The following is a 14,849-nucleotide window of genomic DNA, read 5'->3' as shown; positions in this document are numbered from 1 at the left end:
ATTAAAGAAATAGGATTTCATTGCTTAAAAAAAGAAAAGGTAAAGCACTTAACCTGTTAGAAATTGTAGATTTGAATTCTAGCTCTGAAATGTGGTAATTGTGATCTGGGAAAAGCTGCTACACTTTCTAAGCCTCAATGTTCTTATTTATTAAATGAAAATAAAAATATTTATATTTACTGTTTATTTTGCATTTGAAGATTAGATTATGTTGTATCTTAAAGTGCTCTGTAAATTGAAAAATTACACAAGTTGTCAGATTTTATTGGTGTAAAAGGGAAGATAAAGAGAAGGCCAATCCAAGCTAAGGGAACAGCAGTCATAAAGGCTTGAGGAGTGAAAATATATGTGTGTGATTCAATTTATTTATTTAACAGAGAGAGAGCACAGGCGGAGGGAGAGGGAGAATCAGACTCCCCACTGAGCAGGCAGCCTGACGCAGGGCACAGAGTGTGATCCCAGAATCCTGAGATCATGACCTGAGCCCAAGGCAGACACTTAACCCTTTGAGCCACCCAGTCACCTCAAGAATATGTGTGTTTTGCAAGGTCAGTGTAATAATTTAAGAAGTCCCTTTCAGGGATACCTGGGCAGCTAAGTTGGTTAAGTGTCTGCCTTTGCCTAAGGTCATGATCCTAGGCTCCGGGGATGAGTCTGACATTGGGCTCCTTGCTCAGCAGGGAGCCTGCCTCTCCCTCTGCTTGCCTCTCTGCCTCCTTGTGCGCTCTTTCTCTCTCTCTGACCAATAAATAAATAAAACCTTTAAAAAAAGTTTTAAAGGGCGCCTGGGTGGCTCAGTGGGTTGAGCCGCTGCCTTCGGCTCAGGTCATGATCTCAGGGTCCTGGGATCGAGTCCTGCATCGGGCTCTCTGCTCAGCGGGGAGCCTGCTTCCCTCTCTCTCTCTCTCTCTCTGCCTGCCTCTCTGTCTACTTGTGATCTCTCTCTGTCAAATAAATAAATAAAATCTTTAAAAAAAAAAAGTTTTAAAAAAAGAAGTCGTTTTCTAATAAACAAGCCTCATACATCTATTTAAGGTTTTTACTGTTTACTATTTAAGAAGTAATTATTATTTTTATTTATTTTGAACAGTTTACAAAAGTATATAGAGTGAAAAAAGATAGAGTAACGGGGTGTCTGGGTGGCTCAGTGGGTTAAAGCCTCTGCCTTCGGCTCACGTCATGATCCCAGGATCCTGGGATCGAGCCCCGCATCGGGCTCTCTGCTCAGCAGGGAGCCTGCTTCCCTTTCTCTCTCTCTGCCTGCCCCTCTGTGAAATAAATAAATAAAATCTTTAAAAAAGGAAAAAAAAAAAAGGATAGAGTAAGAAGTAAGCTTTCCTTCCCTGTCCCCCTACATCCCCTTCCCAAAGACAACAAATTTTACCAGTTTCTTACATATCCTTTCAGACATACTTTATATGTTTACAAAAAGGTGTATACACAATATGTAAAGTGATTTTAATATTAAAACATAGCACACAAACCATTCCCTTGGGAGGAAAAGAGACATAGTATCGGCTTCATGGCCTAGAGCTCATGCCTTTGGAAAGTTAGCTTAGAGGTTGAAACATCTTGGATAGAAAACAGGTAGTTATTGGGCAGAATAACCCATCCAACTCTTGATCTTGGGGTAGTGAATTTGGGCCCGATCTTGGGGGTAGAGACTGCATTAAAAAAAAAAAAGAAAGAAAAAGAAAAACAGAAGGAATAAACCAAATTTGGCGTATCTATATATGGAATCTGATTTGCCAATAAAAAGGAATGAAGTACAGAAACAAGCTACAACATGGCTGAACTTGAAAGCATCACACCCAGAAGGTGACACAAAAAGCCACATATTGAATGATTCCATTTATAGAGATTTCCAGGTAAGTGAGCCTATAGAGAGAAAGTTTTGATTACTGTTTGCCGCGGCCTGGGGTGTGGGGAGGGGAATGACTGCAACTGGATGTGTGGTTTCTTTTGGGGGTGATGAAAATATTGTGAATTAGTGGTGATGGTTGCACAACTCTGTGAATATACTAGAAACCACTGAGTTGTATATTTTAAAATAGTCCATTTTAGGGACACCTGGGTGGCTTAGTCGGGTAAGCGGCTGCCTTTGGCTCAGGTCATGATCCCAGGGTCCTGGGATCCAGTCCCACCCACATCCTCACCTTGGGCTCCTTACTCAGCAGAGAGCCTGCTTCTCTCTCTGCCTCCGCCTGCTTGTGCTCTCTCTCTCTCTCTCTCTGACAAATAAGTAAATAAAATCCATAAATAGTCCATTTTATGGTATGCTTATTATATCCTAGTATAGCTGTTATTAAAAACAACAGCAGGGGCGCCTGGGTGGCTCAGTGGGTTAAGCCTCTGCCCTCGGCTCAGGTCATGATCTCAGGGTCCTGGGATCAAGCCCCGAATCAGGCTCTCTGCTCCGCAGGGAGCCCGCTTCCCCCTCTTTCTGCCTGCCTCTCTCCCTACTTGTGATCTCTGTCAAATAAATAAATAAAATCTTTAAAAACAACAACAACAAAGAAGCTGCTAGTTTGAAATTGAACAGGGAAAAGAAATTGCTTAGGTGATTAAAAAAAATCTTTGAAGGTCAGATGATGGCCAAATACCATGGCAGCTGTATAGCAGAAATATCATGTGGCCCTGGATCCAAAAAGATGGCTTAAGGATCCACACTGGAGGGGCAGGGAGGGGCTGGTGAGGGTGGAGGGTCATTAGCATGTTTTGACTGAATCCACTTTAAGCCTTATGACAGTCTCAAGAGGTAATTATTATCAAGAGTGAGGTTCAAAATACTTAACTGTTAATATTTAACAGGATGGCAGGAAAATTAAATTTTCTGTCCGTTTTCTCTCCTTTACTCTCCCAGATCTTACATAGTATTTGGAGAGTGCTTTCCAGTCTCCGGCCTACATTGGTTACTACTGAAATTCCATGGTTGAAGCCACACAGATCCTTGAAATGCAGGGACTCTGTTTCCCAGAGATTGGGAATCCCTGCTGTGTTTGGGAACCTCAGTGTTTAAAGGTCTAGTATTTTTTTTTTTTTAAGATTTTATTTATTTATTGGGGCACCTGGGTGGCTCAGTGGGTTAAAGCCTCTGCTTTCGGCTCAGGTCATGATCTCAGGGTCTTGGGATCGAGCCCCGCATCAGGCTCTCTGCTCGGCAGGGAGCCTGCTTCCTCCTCTCTCTCTCTGCCTGCCTCTCTGCCTATCTGTGATCTCTGTCTGTCAAATGAAATGAATAAAATCTTTAAAAAAAAAAAAAAGATTTTATTTATTTATTTAACAAAGAGGGACACAGAGTGAGAGGGAACACAAGCAGGGGGGGTGGGAGAGGAGGAAGCAGGCTTCCCGCCCAATGTGGGGCTCCATCTCAGGGCCCCAGGATCTGACCTGAGCTGAAGGCAGATGCTTAACGACTGAGCCACCCAGGCACCCCAAAGGTCTAGCCTTTCTAAGCAGATCAAAGATCTTGGCACCTGTTCCAGGCACTGGCAAGGGATTGAGGACATACCAGTTTATGCTCTTCCAGCCTCCAGTTTTAAATAAAGGCACCCCCTCCCCTTTTACCTCTTAGACATCTAGCATAATTTCTTCAGTGAGCTCAGACTCTAACAATGGACAGGAAAAGGCAGGGTCTTCAAGTAGCTTCAGCTTTCCATTCTTTAGATATCCCGGGACAACAGAATACAAATGGCCTGGCTACCTGTTTAGAAGGGTTTATGGGGGAAATGTGGGGTTTTAGTATCTCCATAAATTATCCTGCCATTATCAATAAAATCTTTTGGAAAAAAATCAAACCTTGTCTTGTTGGTTTTAAGAGTCAAAAAAATTCGTTCACACCCTAGGTCAGTTTCAGCCCGGGAGCTTAAGGGCTCCAAGTGCTAACTGAAAAAAAATTTGGTGGCAGTGGCTGTCGCAGTACTCTGAATATCTTGTGTGGTTCCTAGGGCATTGCAGGAAAGGGGGTGATAGAGGAATAAAGGATAATGACCTGGTGTCCTTCAGTCCTATAAAGGAAAAAAGTGAATTTCCAAGTGTTCCAAGTAGTGAGATTCTACTGCTAAGAAGTAACAAAATGGGGGAAAATGTACAAGTTATTTTAAAAAGAGCCATGGAAAAGAAAAAAAAAAAAAAAAGAAAGAAACAGCCATGGATTGTGGCCATTGTTCCTACGAACACTGGGGTACAGATGGCCCTACTTTTCACTACATCTGTATCTTTGGGGTAAGTACCCAGTAGTGCAATTGCAGTCATAGGGTAGCTCTCTTTTTAATTTCTTAAGGAATCGCCAAACTGTGGAAAGAGCCAAGATGCCCTTCAACAGACTAATGGATAAAGACAATTTGGTCCATACATACAATGGAGTATTATGCCTCAGAAAGGATGAATACCCAACTTTTGTATGAACATGGACGGGACTGGAGGAGATTCTGCTGAGTGAAATAAATCGAGCAGAGAAAGTCAATTATCATATGGTTTCACTTACTTGCGGAGCATAAGGAATAACATAGAGGGCATTAGGAGAAGGAAAGGAAAAGTGAATTGAGGGAAATCGGAGGGGGAGACAAACCATGAGAGACTGTGGACTCTGAGAAACAAACTGAGGGTTTTGGAAGGGAGGGAGGTCGGGGGATGGGGTGCCTGGTGTGGGTATTAAGGAGGGCACGTATTGCATAGAGTACTGGGTGTGATACATAAACAATGAATTCTGGAACACTGAAAAAATATAAGAGCCATGGAGACAAATTACATGGTTTTCTGTAGCCACAGAGCAAATAGAGAAAAATCTATGGAATTGGATAGAGAAGGCCAATTGATTTTAATTTTAGTTAATAAGAGGAATCTTAGGGGAAAAAATCAGAAATATGTATTTTAAGAAACAAATAGGATGTCGTGCTCAATATTTAAAAGTCTGCCACTAGGAGGAGACAAATGAATTAAAATTTGTTTAATTGGCTCTTCTTCCTCTAGAACACGTTTTCTAAATTGAGAAGAGCCTGTACGAAAAACATAGTTAGTAGCGGAATTCTAGTTTAAAAAAAAAAAAAAAAAAAAAAGGCTTTAGTGTAGAGTGAGGAGCTGGGGAACAGAGGATTAGTATTAACATTTGTCTTAAAAATTAACAGGGGTGCCTGGCCAGTTCTGTCGGTGGAACATGCGACTCTCCATCTAGGGGTTGTAAATTCAGTCCCTGTGTTGGGTATGGGGATTATTTAAATATAAAACCTTAGGGGCGCCTGGGTGGCTCAGTGGGTTAAGCCTCTGCCTTCGGCTCTGGTCATGGTCTCAGGGTCCTGGGATTGAGCCCCACATCGGGCTCTCTGCTCAGCAGGGAGCCTGCTCCCCCCCCCCCCCCGCCCCGGCCCCACCTGCCTCTCTGCCTATTGTGATCTCTCTCTCTGTCAAATAAACAAATAAAATCTTAAAAAATTAAATTAAAATAAAACCTTAAAAAAAGAATAATTTACTATTAAATAATAGTTCATATTCCATTAAGTTCTTTTTTTTTAAATCTATATTTTACTCTGTTTTAGATCTGAAAACTAAATGCTAGACCAGTGGTCCCCAGCTGCATCAGAATCACCTGGTGGGCTTATTAAAATGCAGATTGCCAGCTCCACACCCAGAATTCCTGATTCAGCCAGTCTGATGTAGGACAGAACAGAATATATGCATTTCTAACAAGTTCCCAGATGACACTGGTTCTTCTGGTCTGGAACACACTTTGAGAACCACTGCCCTAGATGACTATGGAAGTAAGTCATTTGCCAATAGCCAGAGTTAATGAAATACTGAGAACATACTAAAATATTTCAATTTGCAAAAAAAGTAACTTAGTATCAGAAATAAGATTTGAATGATCGTTTTTTGGAGGGGTTGAATTCAGAAGAAAGCAGTTTGTACTTTAATTTAGTAGCAGTGTGGCACTTGGGGAAACTCTTGGAGTGTGCTGTAGGCAGTGGTGAAATGAAACACACTGAAGGCAGACAGGGGTCCTCCTCAAAGCAAGACAAAGGTAGCCCCCATGAAGGTCCTGACAAACCCACAATGTTCCCAAAGCCTCCATTTGGCTCCCTGACAAATAACTAAAATTTTCCTTTAATGTGAAAATAAAAATAGATGGAAAAATAAAATAAAAATAGATGAAAAAGGTTGCAAAATCTGCCTTTTTTTTTAAACATTGTATTTATTTATTTGACACAGAGAGACAGTGAGAGCAGGAACACAAGCAGGGGGAGCAGGAGAGAGAGAAGCAGGCTCCCCACCCAGCAAGGAGCCCGATGCAGGGCTTGATTCCAAGACCCTGGGATCAAGACCCAAAGGGAAGGCAGATGCCCAATGCACTGAGCCACCCAGGTGTCCCCAAATCTGCCTAACATTTTAAAGATAACAGGAGCCTACCAAGAATTTTCTCCAAAGTGGAGAGAGGAAAATTTAAAAGCTTCTAAGGAGTACAGTCCCTAAGGATACCCTCCTCCTCACCCTTTATATTTTCTCTGCTATTAGCAGCACTTTTTGGAAAAAATCTGAGAAATGCTGGTGTAGGGAAAGGGCAAGAGGTCGTGATGGAAATGAAATATCAGCGTGGGAAAACAAGCATTTAAATATTTCTGACTTAGGGTGTCTGGGTGACTCAGTTAAGTGTGTGCCTTCCTTAGGCTCAGGTCATGTTTCAGGGTTCTGGGATCAAGTCCTGCATCCAGCTCAGCCGGGAACCTGCTTCTTCCTCTCCCTCTGCCTGCTGCTCCCCATGCTTGTGCTCTCACTCTCTGTGTCAAATAAATAACTAAAATCTTTCTAAATAAATAAATAAATATCATTGACTTAAGAACACAAAGTTTAAAGATGTTACAGTGTTTAGGTTAATGAAATGGGCAAAGGGAGCCAATGGACACAGCCCTGGAGGGCTCTCAGGGGGAAGGTAATCAGGCATGTGAGAGTGGGGGGGCTTGAAATAGAAAGCTTTTCTGTAGCTGTTTGGGTACTGGGAGATGAGACCCTGGATGGGGGCAGGGACAGAGGAAGGGAAAAGGGCTCAGAGTCCTTCCAGGTAAAAAGCAGTAGGACCCAGGGGACTGTCTAAATGAAAAGTCCAGTTATGAGAAGGAAGTTTTAAAAAAATCTCCATATATGAGCCTGAGAGTTAGTTTGGAAGTATGGTGTCTGGTGTCCGTGACATGAGGTAGAGCCCCAGCTGCTCTGTCCAAACAGAAAAAAAGGGTGACTAACCAGACCCGTGGTTCCCCAGACCCATATAGTCAGCCCGACTGGGGATTCTGTTACCAATGCACATTCTCGGGCCCTACCCCAGACTGCTAAATCAGAAAGGCTGGGACTGAGGCTCACCGATTGCTGGTTTCACAAGTCCCTGGGGGATTGTGACGCCCACTGAACTTGAACTCCCAGCGAGGCTAGTCACGTTTCCTTTTTCCTTGCAAGCATTTGAAGTGAGATACACAGAGAAAATCAGTCTGTTGAGGGTGGGGAGAGGAGCTGAAAGTCGATTATAGAAAGAATATGAGTAAGCTGGAATTATGAGTAAGCAGAAACTATAACTAAATGAGGTAGTCGGCGGGTAGTCATAGAGACAGAGGAGGGATGGTGACACCCTGGGACTGGGGAATACTACATGCTTGCTGCGGCCAAGAGTGACAAGTCAGCCTAGGCCCTGAATCTGCGTGGAGTTTGTCCAGTTCCCTGCTGATTTTCCTTCCCAATTGAAGCCCAATCCTATTGCTATTCTTAGGTTCCTATGGTATTCTTATCTCCTTTATAGTCACGTGTGTCCTTAAAATAGCGGGACTTCCCATTACTAGAGGTGACCTGAGTGGATCTGCATTCCTCAAACATGAAAAGCTGATAGAGCTCCAGAGAACACGGAGCAAAAGTTTAAATTAATGAAAAGAGCTCATTAAAAAAATTATATATATATATATATATATATATATGTACTTTTTAAAATTCTTTTTTAAAAATAAAATTTACCACGTGAACTATTTTTCAGTGAACGCTTCAGTGGTCACTTACATTCACATTGTCAGGCAACCAATGTCCAGAAATTTTGGTTTTACTATTCTTTTGGTTTTACTATTCTTACTCTTTTTTTTTTTTTAAGATTTTATTTATTTATTTATTTGACAGACAGAGATCACAAGTAGGCAGAGAGGCAGGCAGAGAGAGAGGAGGAAGCAGGCTCCCTGCTGAGCAGAGAGCCTGATGCGGGGCTCGATCCCAGGACCCTGGGATCATGACCTGAGCCGAAGGCAGAGGCTTTAACCCACTGAGCCACCCAGGCGCCCCCCCCTTTTTTTTTTTTAATTTTTTATTTAAGTCATCTCTCTCCCTGACGGGCGCTCGAACTCACGACCCTGAGATCAAAGAGTTGCATGCCTTTCTCACTGAGCCAGCCTGGCGCCCCTTATATTCTTATTCTTCCTATTCTTACCTCCTTATTCAGACAATCACTCTGAAAAATTACTATTAGATTTTTAGCTGGAATGTCTTTTGATCTGTCCTCTCATTTCCCTCAGGTATTTTTCCTAATCCACATCTAAACTTCCCACCCTTAGATTTCAGTATTTTCCAGGTATGGTGTCTTTATCTTTTCCTTTCTCTAATTTTATATTTCACATTTTTCATATAGATTTTCAAGTAATAATAATCAAGCAATTCAGGTAGAGTTATAAACAATAAAGATTCCATGGGCGTCTGGGTGGCTCACTGGGTTAAAGCCTCTGCCTTCGGCTCAGGTCATGATCTCAGGGTCCTGGGATCGAGCCCCGCATCAGGCTCTCTGCTGAGCAGGGAGCCTGCTTCCCTTCCTGTCTCTCCGCCTGCCTCTCTGCCTACTTGTGATCTCTCTCTGTCTGTCGGATAAATAGATAAACTCTTTAAAAATAAATAAATAAATAAAGATTCCAGGAACTGTTGGCAAATGAAGCAGCAGCCAAGGCTGGCTAGTCAGTGCTTTATTTATTTATTTACTTATTTAAAGATTTTATTTATTTATTTGACAGACAGAGATCACAAGCAGGCAGAGAGGCAGGCAGAAAGAGAGGGGGAAGCAGGCTCCCCTCTGAGCAGAGAGCCCGATGTGGGGCTTATCCCAGGACCCTGGGATCATGACCCGAGCCGAACGCAGAGACTTTAACCCACAGAGCCACCCAGGCGCCCCTAGTCAGTGCTTTAGATGGGACCCCACTCTGTGTCCTGGATCCTTGACCTCTCTCATCTGGTAAGACAGGGGTTGGGTTAGAATAGATAATCTCTACATTTTTTCTATCCTTGACATTGCCTATACCATCATATTTTGCTTTATCATCTTTTTAAAAAATTTCTTTTAGAGGGGGGTTGGAGGGGAGGGGACAAACAGAGGGAGAGAGAGAATCTTAAGTAGACCCCCCGCTGGGCATGGAGCCCACCATGGAGCTCGATCGATCTCACCATCCTGAGATCATGACCTGAGCTGAAATCAAGAGTTGGATGCTTATCGGACCGAGCCACCCTGGTGCCCCCTCCTTTATCATCTTGATGGCATTTCCCTTCAGTCTGTTCACAAAATATTATTTATTTAAGTAGCCTGGTCTTGTAGAATTAATGTTTTACTATCAATACATTTCAAGAAAGGAAGCCAGAGTTCTGAGAACAAGACTATCATACTAAGGGTGTTACAAATGTTTTCATCTGTTACGACAGTGACAGCTGGGTTTGTATCAGAATGTACCAAACCTTATCAAACTTCACACTCTTCCTTTCCACCCACCAACTCAGCCTTTTGTTCCAACCAAACCAATCTGTTGAAACTCTACATCCTGCCTTTTTTTTTTTTTCTTTTTGCCACAGGGTATTTGCTAATGTCATCACCCCTGCCAGGCTGACCTTCACTCCTCGGTTCATGACCATTACTTCTCTCTCTCCAAGGAACTTGTCCTAACTTGCTGACTCTAATCTTACATTGATTCATTAAGACCACATTTACCCAGTGCTCAACGTTTGCTAGGCCCTCCTTCATTTCCTACGAATTTCTGTAGGCAACTGTTAAATTTAATTAAACAAGGAACCTATCAGATTGAGATGGCTGTAATGAACCCACAATAAACAAACCAAAAAGCTAAGCCTGTAAATGCCTCAAGTTTACAAAGTTGGAACCAAGGACAAGGAAGCACAAAGAGCCAATGAGGCTTTAAGCTGTAGCCAATCAATGAGTACCTTGCTTTGCTTCCAACTTTTCCAAGGCTCTTCCCAGCCTTTATAAAGCACTTGTAACCATTTATGGTTTGGTGCTTTTTCAAATAAATTTTAGCTCACAGGTGTCTGGCTGGCTCAGTGGGAGGAGCATGTGACTCCTGATCTCAGAGTCATGAGTTCGAGTTTCATGTTGGATGTAGAGATTAAATAAAAGTTTTTAAAAAAATCAATTTTTACTCAAATAAACTCTTAAGCATTTTAATATGCCTCAGTTTAATCTTTTAACACAACTTGAAATCATATTGTTCACATTCTGCTTTGCATTTATTAGTGTATGTGTATGTTTTTCTCAACTTGATTTTAACTTTTTTGGCTTCTTTGTGCAGTACTGTGGCTTCATTAAGGGTATTGAATAAATGGATAGATAAATGAATTAAATAATATGAAACTGGTTTAATTCAAAGGAATTTGAAGGAAATACTTTTTTTAAAAGATTTTTTATTTGGGCACCAGTATGGCTCAGTCATTAAGCATCTGCCTTCTGATCAGGTCATGATCCCAGGATCCTGGGATCAAGCTCTGCGGGGGGGGGGGGGGCTCCTGCACAGCAGGAAGCCTGCTTCTCCCTCTCTCACTCCCCCTGATTGTGTTTGCTCTCTCACTATCTCTCTCTCTGTCAAATAAATAAATAAAATCTTAAAAAAAAAAAAAGATTTTTTATTTATTGGGAAGAGAGAGAGATAGTGAGAGAGCATAGGCAGGGATAAGAGGGAGAACCAGGCTGCCCCCAAATGGGGACTCGATCCCAGGACCCTGGGATCATGACTGGAGCTGAAGGCAGATGTTTAACCGACTGAGCCATTCAGGAACCCCAAAGAAAATACTTAACTAAAATTTAAAAGTCATTCCAAGTCCGAACAGCTTTGAGGATTACATTGTAAATAATTCAGTTGAGTGACCTATCTCTAGACTGTGCACTCCTTCTTCAGCATTTTTGACTGGAATCATTTTTTTTTTTTTTAAGATTTTTAATTCAGAGAGAGAGATAGAGAGTATAAGCAGGGGAGAGGCAGAGGGAGAGAGAGAAGTAGAAACAGACTCTCTGCTGAGCAGGGAGCTCGATGTGGGGCTCAGTCTCAGGACCCCAGGATCCTAACCTGAGCTGAAGGCAGATGCTTAACCGACTGAGCCACCCAGGCACCCCTGGAACCACTTTCTTGACTCTAACCCATTCCCCATTTATATTATTTCTTCCTTGTAGAAGTGAGTGACTGACACATGTTAAGCATTCAGAAGATGCTTGTTAATTATTTAAAGGAATTAATATATATTATTTACCCTTTACAAGTAAGAGAACACTTTCCTTCATGACAGGGACCCAGTACTTGAAGGAGTCTCTCTCTCTCTCTCACACACACACACAGATTTTATTTATTTTGTAAACTCTTCACCCAGTGTGACGCTCCTACGCACCACCCCCCAGATCAAGAGTCGCATGCTCTACCAACTGAGCCAGTCAGGCGTCCCCCCACCACACAGAGTTTAGAATTACAGCTGACCCTTGAACGACACTGAGTGAACTACATGGGTCTACTTATATGCCTGTGGTGTTTTTCAGTAAATACGGTACTGTGTTTTCTCATCCTTATGACGTTCTTAGTAATATTTTCTGTAGTTTACTTACTGTAAGAGCATAGTAGCTAATATGTATAACACGTGTCATATATATGTAATATATGTAACATGTATTACATATGCAGTATATAACACACATAACATACAAGAGATGTCTTAATCCACTGTTTATGTTATTAATAAGGCTTCCTGTCAACAGTGGGCTATTAGTCATTACGTTTTGGGGGAGTCAAAAGTTATAGGCACATTTTTGGCTGTAGAAGGTGGGAGTTGGCAACCTAAGTCCTGTTTCGTTCAAGGGTCAACTGTAATACGGTTCTGAGTTTACCGTGGGTACTGAGTAAATGTTTCTTGTGTGGATGAACAGATTAAAAGAGAAATATTCTCCCTCAGAAGAAAGACTCTTCTCTCCTGGTCCCAGCAATGGCGCCCCTCAGGCTGAAGACCCTGCGCAGATCCCACAGCCCGGGCGCCAGAAAGAAGGGTTCCCATTCCAGGAGCTGCTCCTCGGGCACACTCAGCCGTACTGGTGTAGGTTTAAGCACTTTCTGAAGCCGTCAGTGCCTCCTGTGGAGGCACATCTGCTGGAAAAGGTTTTCCCTCCAAGCAGAGGCCTCCTCCCGGGGTTCGAGTGGGAGCTCAAAGTCCTGCTCCAGATGGGAGAGCCCGACTGCGTCCCTGGAAACAGGTCAGGAGACTGTCTAGGAACCTGTTACCAAAACAGTATGATTTTTGTGATTAGGATCAGTCAGATCTGTAGGATTTTTGTGATTGGGGGGGTCAGTCTGGGTCAGGAGTCTTACCCTCAGAGGCCCTGTCTGAACTCTGCCTTTGTTCCTGGGGCTGAGGGAAACCAGTGTTGTTGGCGGCCTACCCACCTTTCCCCTGCATAGACGGCGGTGTAAAGATTTCAATGTGAGTCAGACTTGTACCCTTGAAACAAGTAGTACATTATATGTTAATAATTTATAAAAAATTAAAAATTTTAGGGGCGCCTGGGTGGCTCAGTGGGTTAAAGCCTCTGCCTTCGGCTCAGGTCATGATCCCAGGGTCCTGGGATGGAGCCCCACGTTGGGCTCTCTGCTCAGCGGCGAGCCTGCTTCCTCCCTCTCACTCTGCCTGCCTCTCTGCCTACCTGTGATCTCTCTGCCAAATAAATAAATCTTTTTTTTTTTTAAGATTTTATTTATTTATTTGACAGACAGAGATCACAGGTAGGCAGAGAGGCAAGCAGAGAGAGAGGAGGAAGCAGGCTCCCTGCTGAGCAGGGTGCCCGATGCGGGGGCCCGATCCCCAGACCCTGGGATCATGACCTGAGCCGAAGGCAGAGGCTTCAACCCACGGAGCCATCCAGGCGCCCCAATAAATAAAATCTTTTAAAAAATTAAAAAAAAATAGATAAATTTTAAAAAGATTAAAATGGGAGTTATAACAAAAAATAAACTTTAAAAAACATATATAGATACATACATAGATGTAGATTAGTATTGTCAAGAAAGACGACCTTGCTTTGCATGCTCCAAGATGGGAAAGAGCTAAGAATTAACGGATGGTTGGTTCTGCTTTTTCATAGTGTTTTGTATTAGGTGGGTGTGGTAGGATCTTTAATGTTCCAGGGAGCTTTGTAGATAAGGAAGAACTTTACTGTTTATTCTTTCATTAATGCTAATTTTGAAAAAAAAATGTTATGTTGATATTAAACAAGCTTTTAACCACGCCCTGACTCCACCCCATCCCACCCCACCCCCAGCGCCAAAAAAAGAATCTTTCCTTAAGTCGGTATTTCTCAGTGTGATACTGGCCCTGCTATGTTAGAGTCACTTGGGATGCTTGTTAAAAAAATATGAGGTCGGGGCGCCTGGGTGGCTCAGTGGGTTAAGCCTCTGCGTTCAGCTCAGGTCATGATCTCAGGGCCCTAGGATCGAGCCTCGCATTGGGTTCTCTGCTCAGCAGGGAGCCTGCATCCCCCTCTCTCTCTCTGTCTACCTCTCTGCCTATTTGTGATCTTTCTCTCTCTCTCTCTTTCTCTGTCAAATAAATAAATCAATAAATCTTCAAAAAAAAAAAAAAAGAAAGAAAGAAAGAAAGGAAATGAGTTCTTCAGCCACTGTAGTCAGAGTCTTGTAGAAGTGCTGTTGGCCAGGTGGGTGTGAGGGCTACAAATACGCACTTTTAACAAGTGCCTCAGAAGTTCTGATGCTCCCATAATTTTGAGGACCCTTAACCTAAGTACAATGAAGAATTAACAAATAAGGCTCATGAAGGTAGCTGCTCAGCAGTTAAGAGCAGGACCTAGAAGCTAGATTGCCTGTGTTCCTCAAACTCTACCACTTACTAAATCTGTGTTCTACGCATGCTATTTAACTGCCCCGTGCCTCAGTTTCCCCATCTACAAAATGGGAAGAACCTCATCCTTATCTCGTAAAGTTGTGAGGATTAAATGAGTCAATATACGTAAGCTGCTTGGGACAGAGTCTGACAGTATAAACGCTGTGTTTATGTTGGCCATTATCGGAATTATAAGTATCCACTTTCCAACAACTGGTACGTTTCTGTGTAAAGCCTGTTGTATTGTAGAAAACCTAATGCACAGAGCTTTCCTTTCTTTCTCCTCTTCTCTTTTAGAAAAGTAGACACTTCACACCAGAATATTGCCTTATTGCCAGATAAAGCTGTACAAAGAAAGCTTAGATCTTTTACCACATGCTGAGGAGCCAGAGATCAGTACTCAGTCTTTTGTACAGCTTCCCCATAATTAAAATCACATAAAGAGGGCAGGGATTCAAATAAGCCTAACGTGTTTTCTCACTTACTGGAAAGTGTTTGGGTAGCTACAAAGGGCAACAAAACACAAAGCCTATTGTGGCAACAATCCCATGGCCCAGTCAACTCCTGACCCAAGTCTGTTGGAGATCACATTGACACCAAGGCTTTTCCTCTTGTCTCCAGGAGATCTGCTAGCCTCTAGCAGATGGAAAATATTCCCAAGACCAAAGCAGAGAGTGTATCACTCCCCAGTCCCCTCC

The sequence above is a fragment of the Lutra lutra genome, chromosome 6 (genome assembly GCF_902655055.1).
Source record: "Lutra lutra chromosome 6, mLutLut1.2, whole genome shotgun sequence".
In the NCBI taxonomy this organism is placed as follows: Eukaryota; Metazoa; Chordata; class Mammalia; order Carnivora; family Mustelidae; genus Lutra; species Lutra lutra.
The sequence above is the reverse complement of the archived record's forward strand: the minus strand, read 5'-3'. Positions refer to the sequence as shown.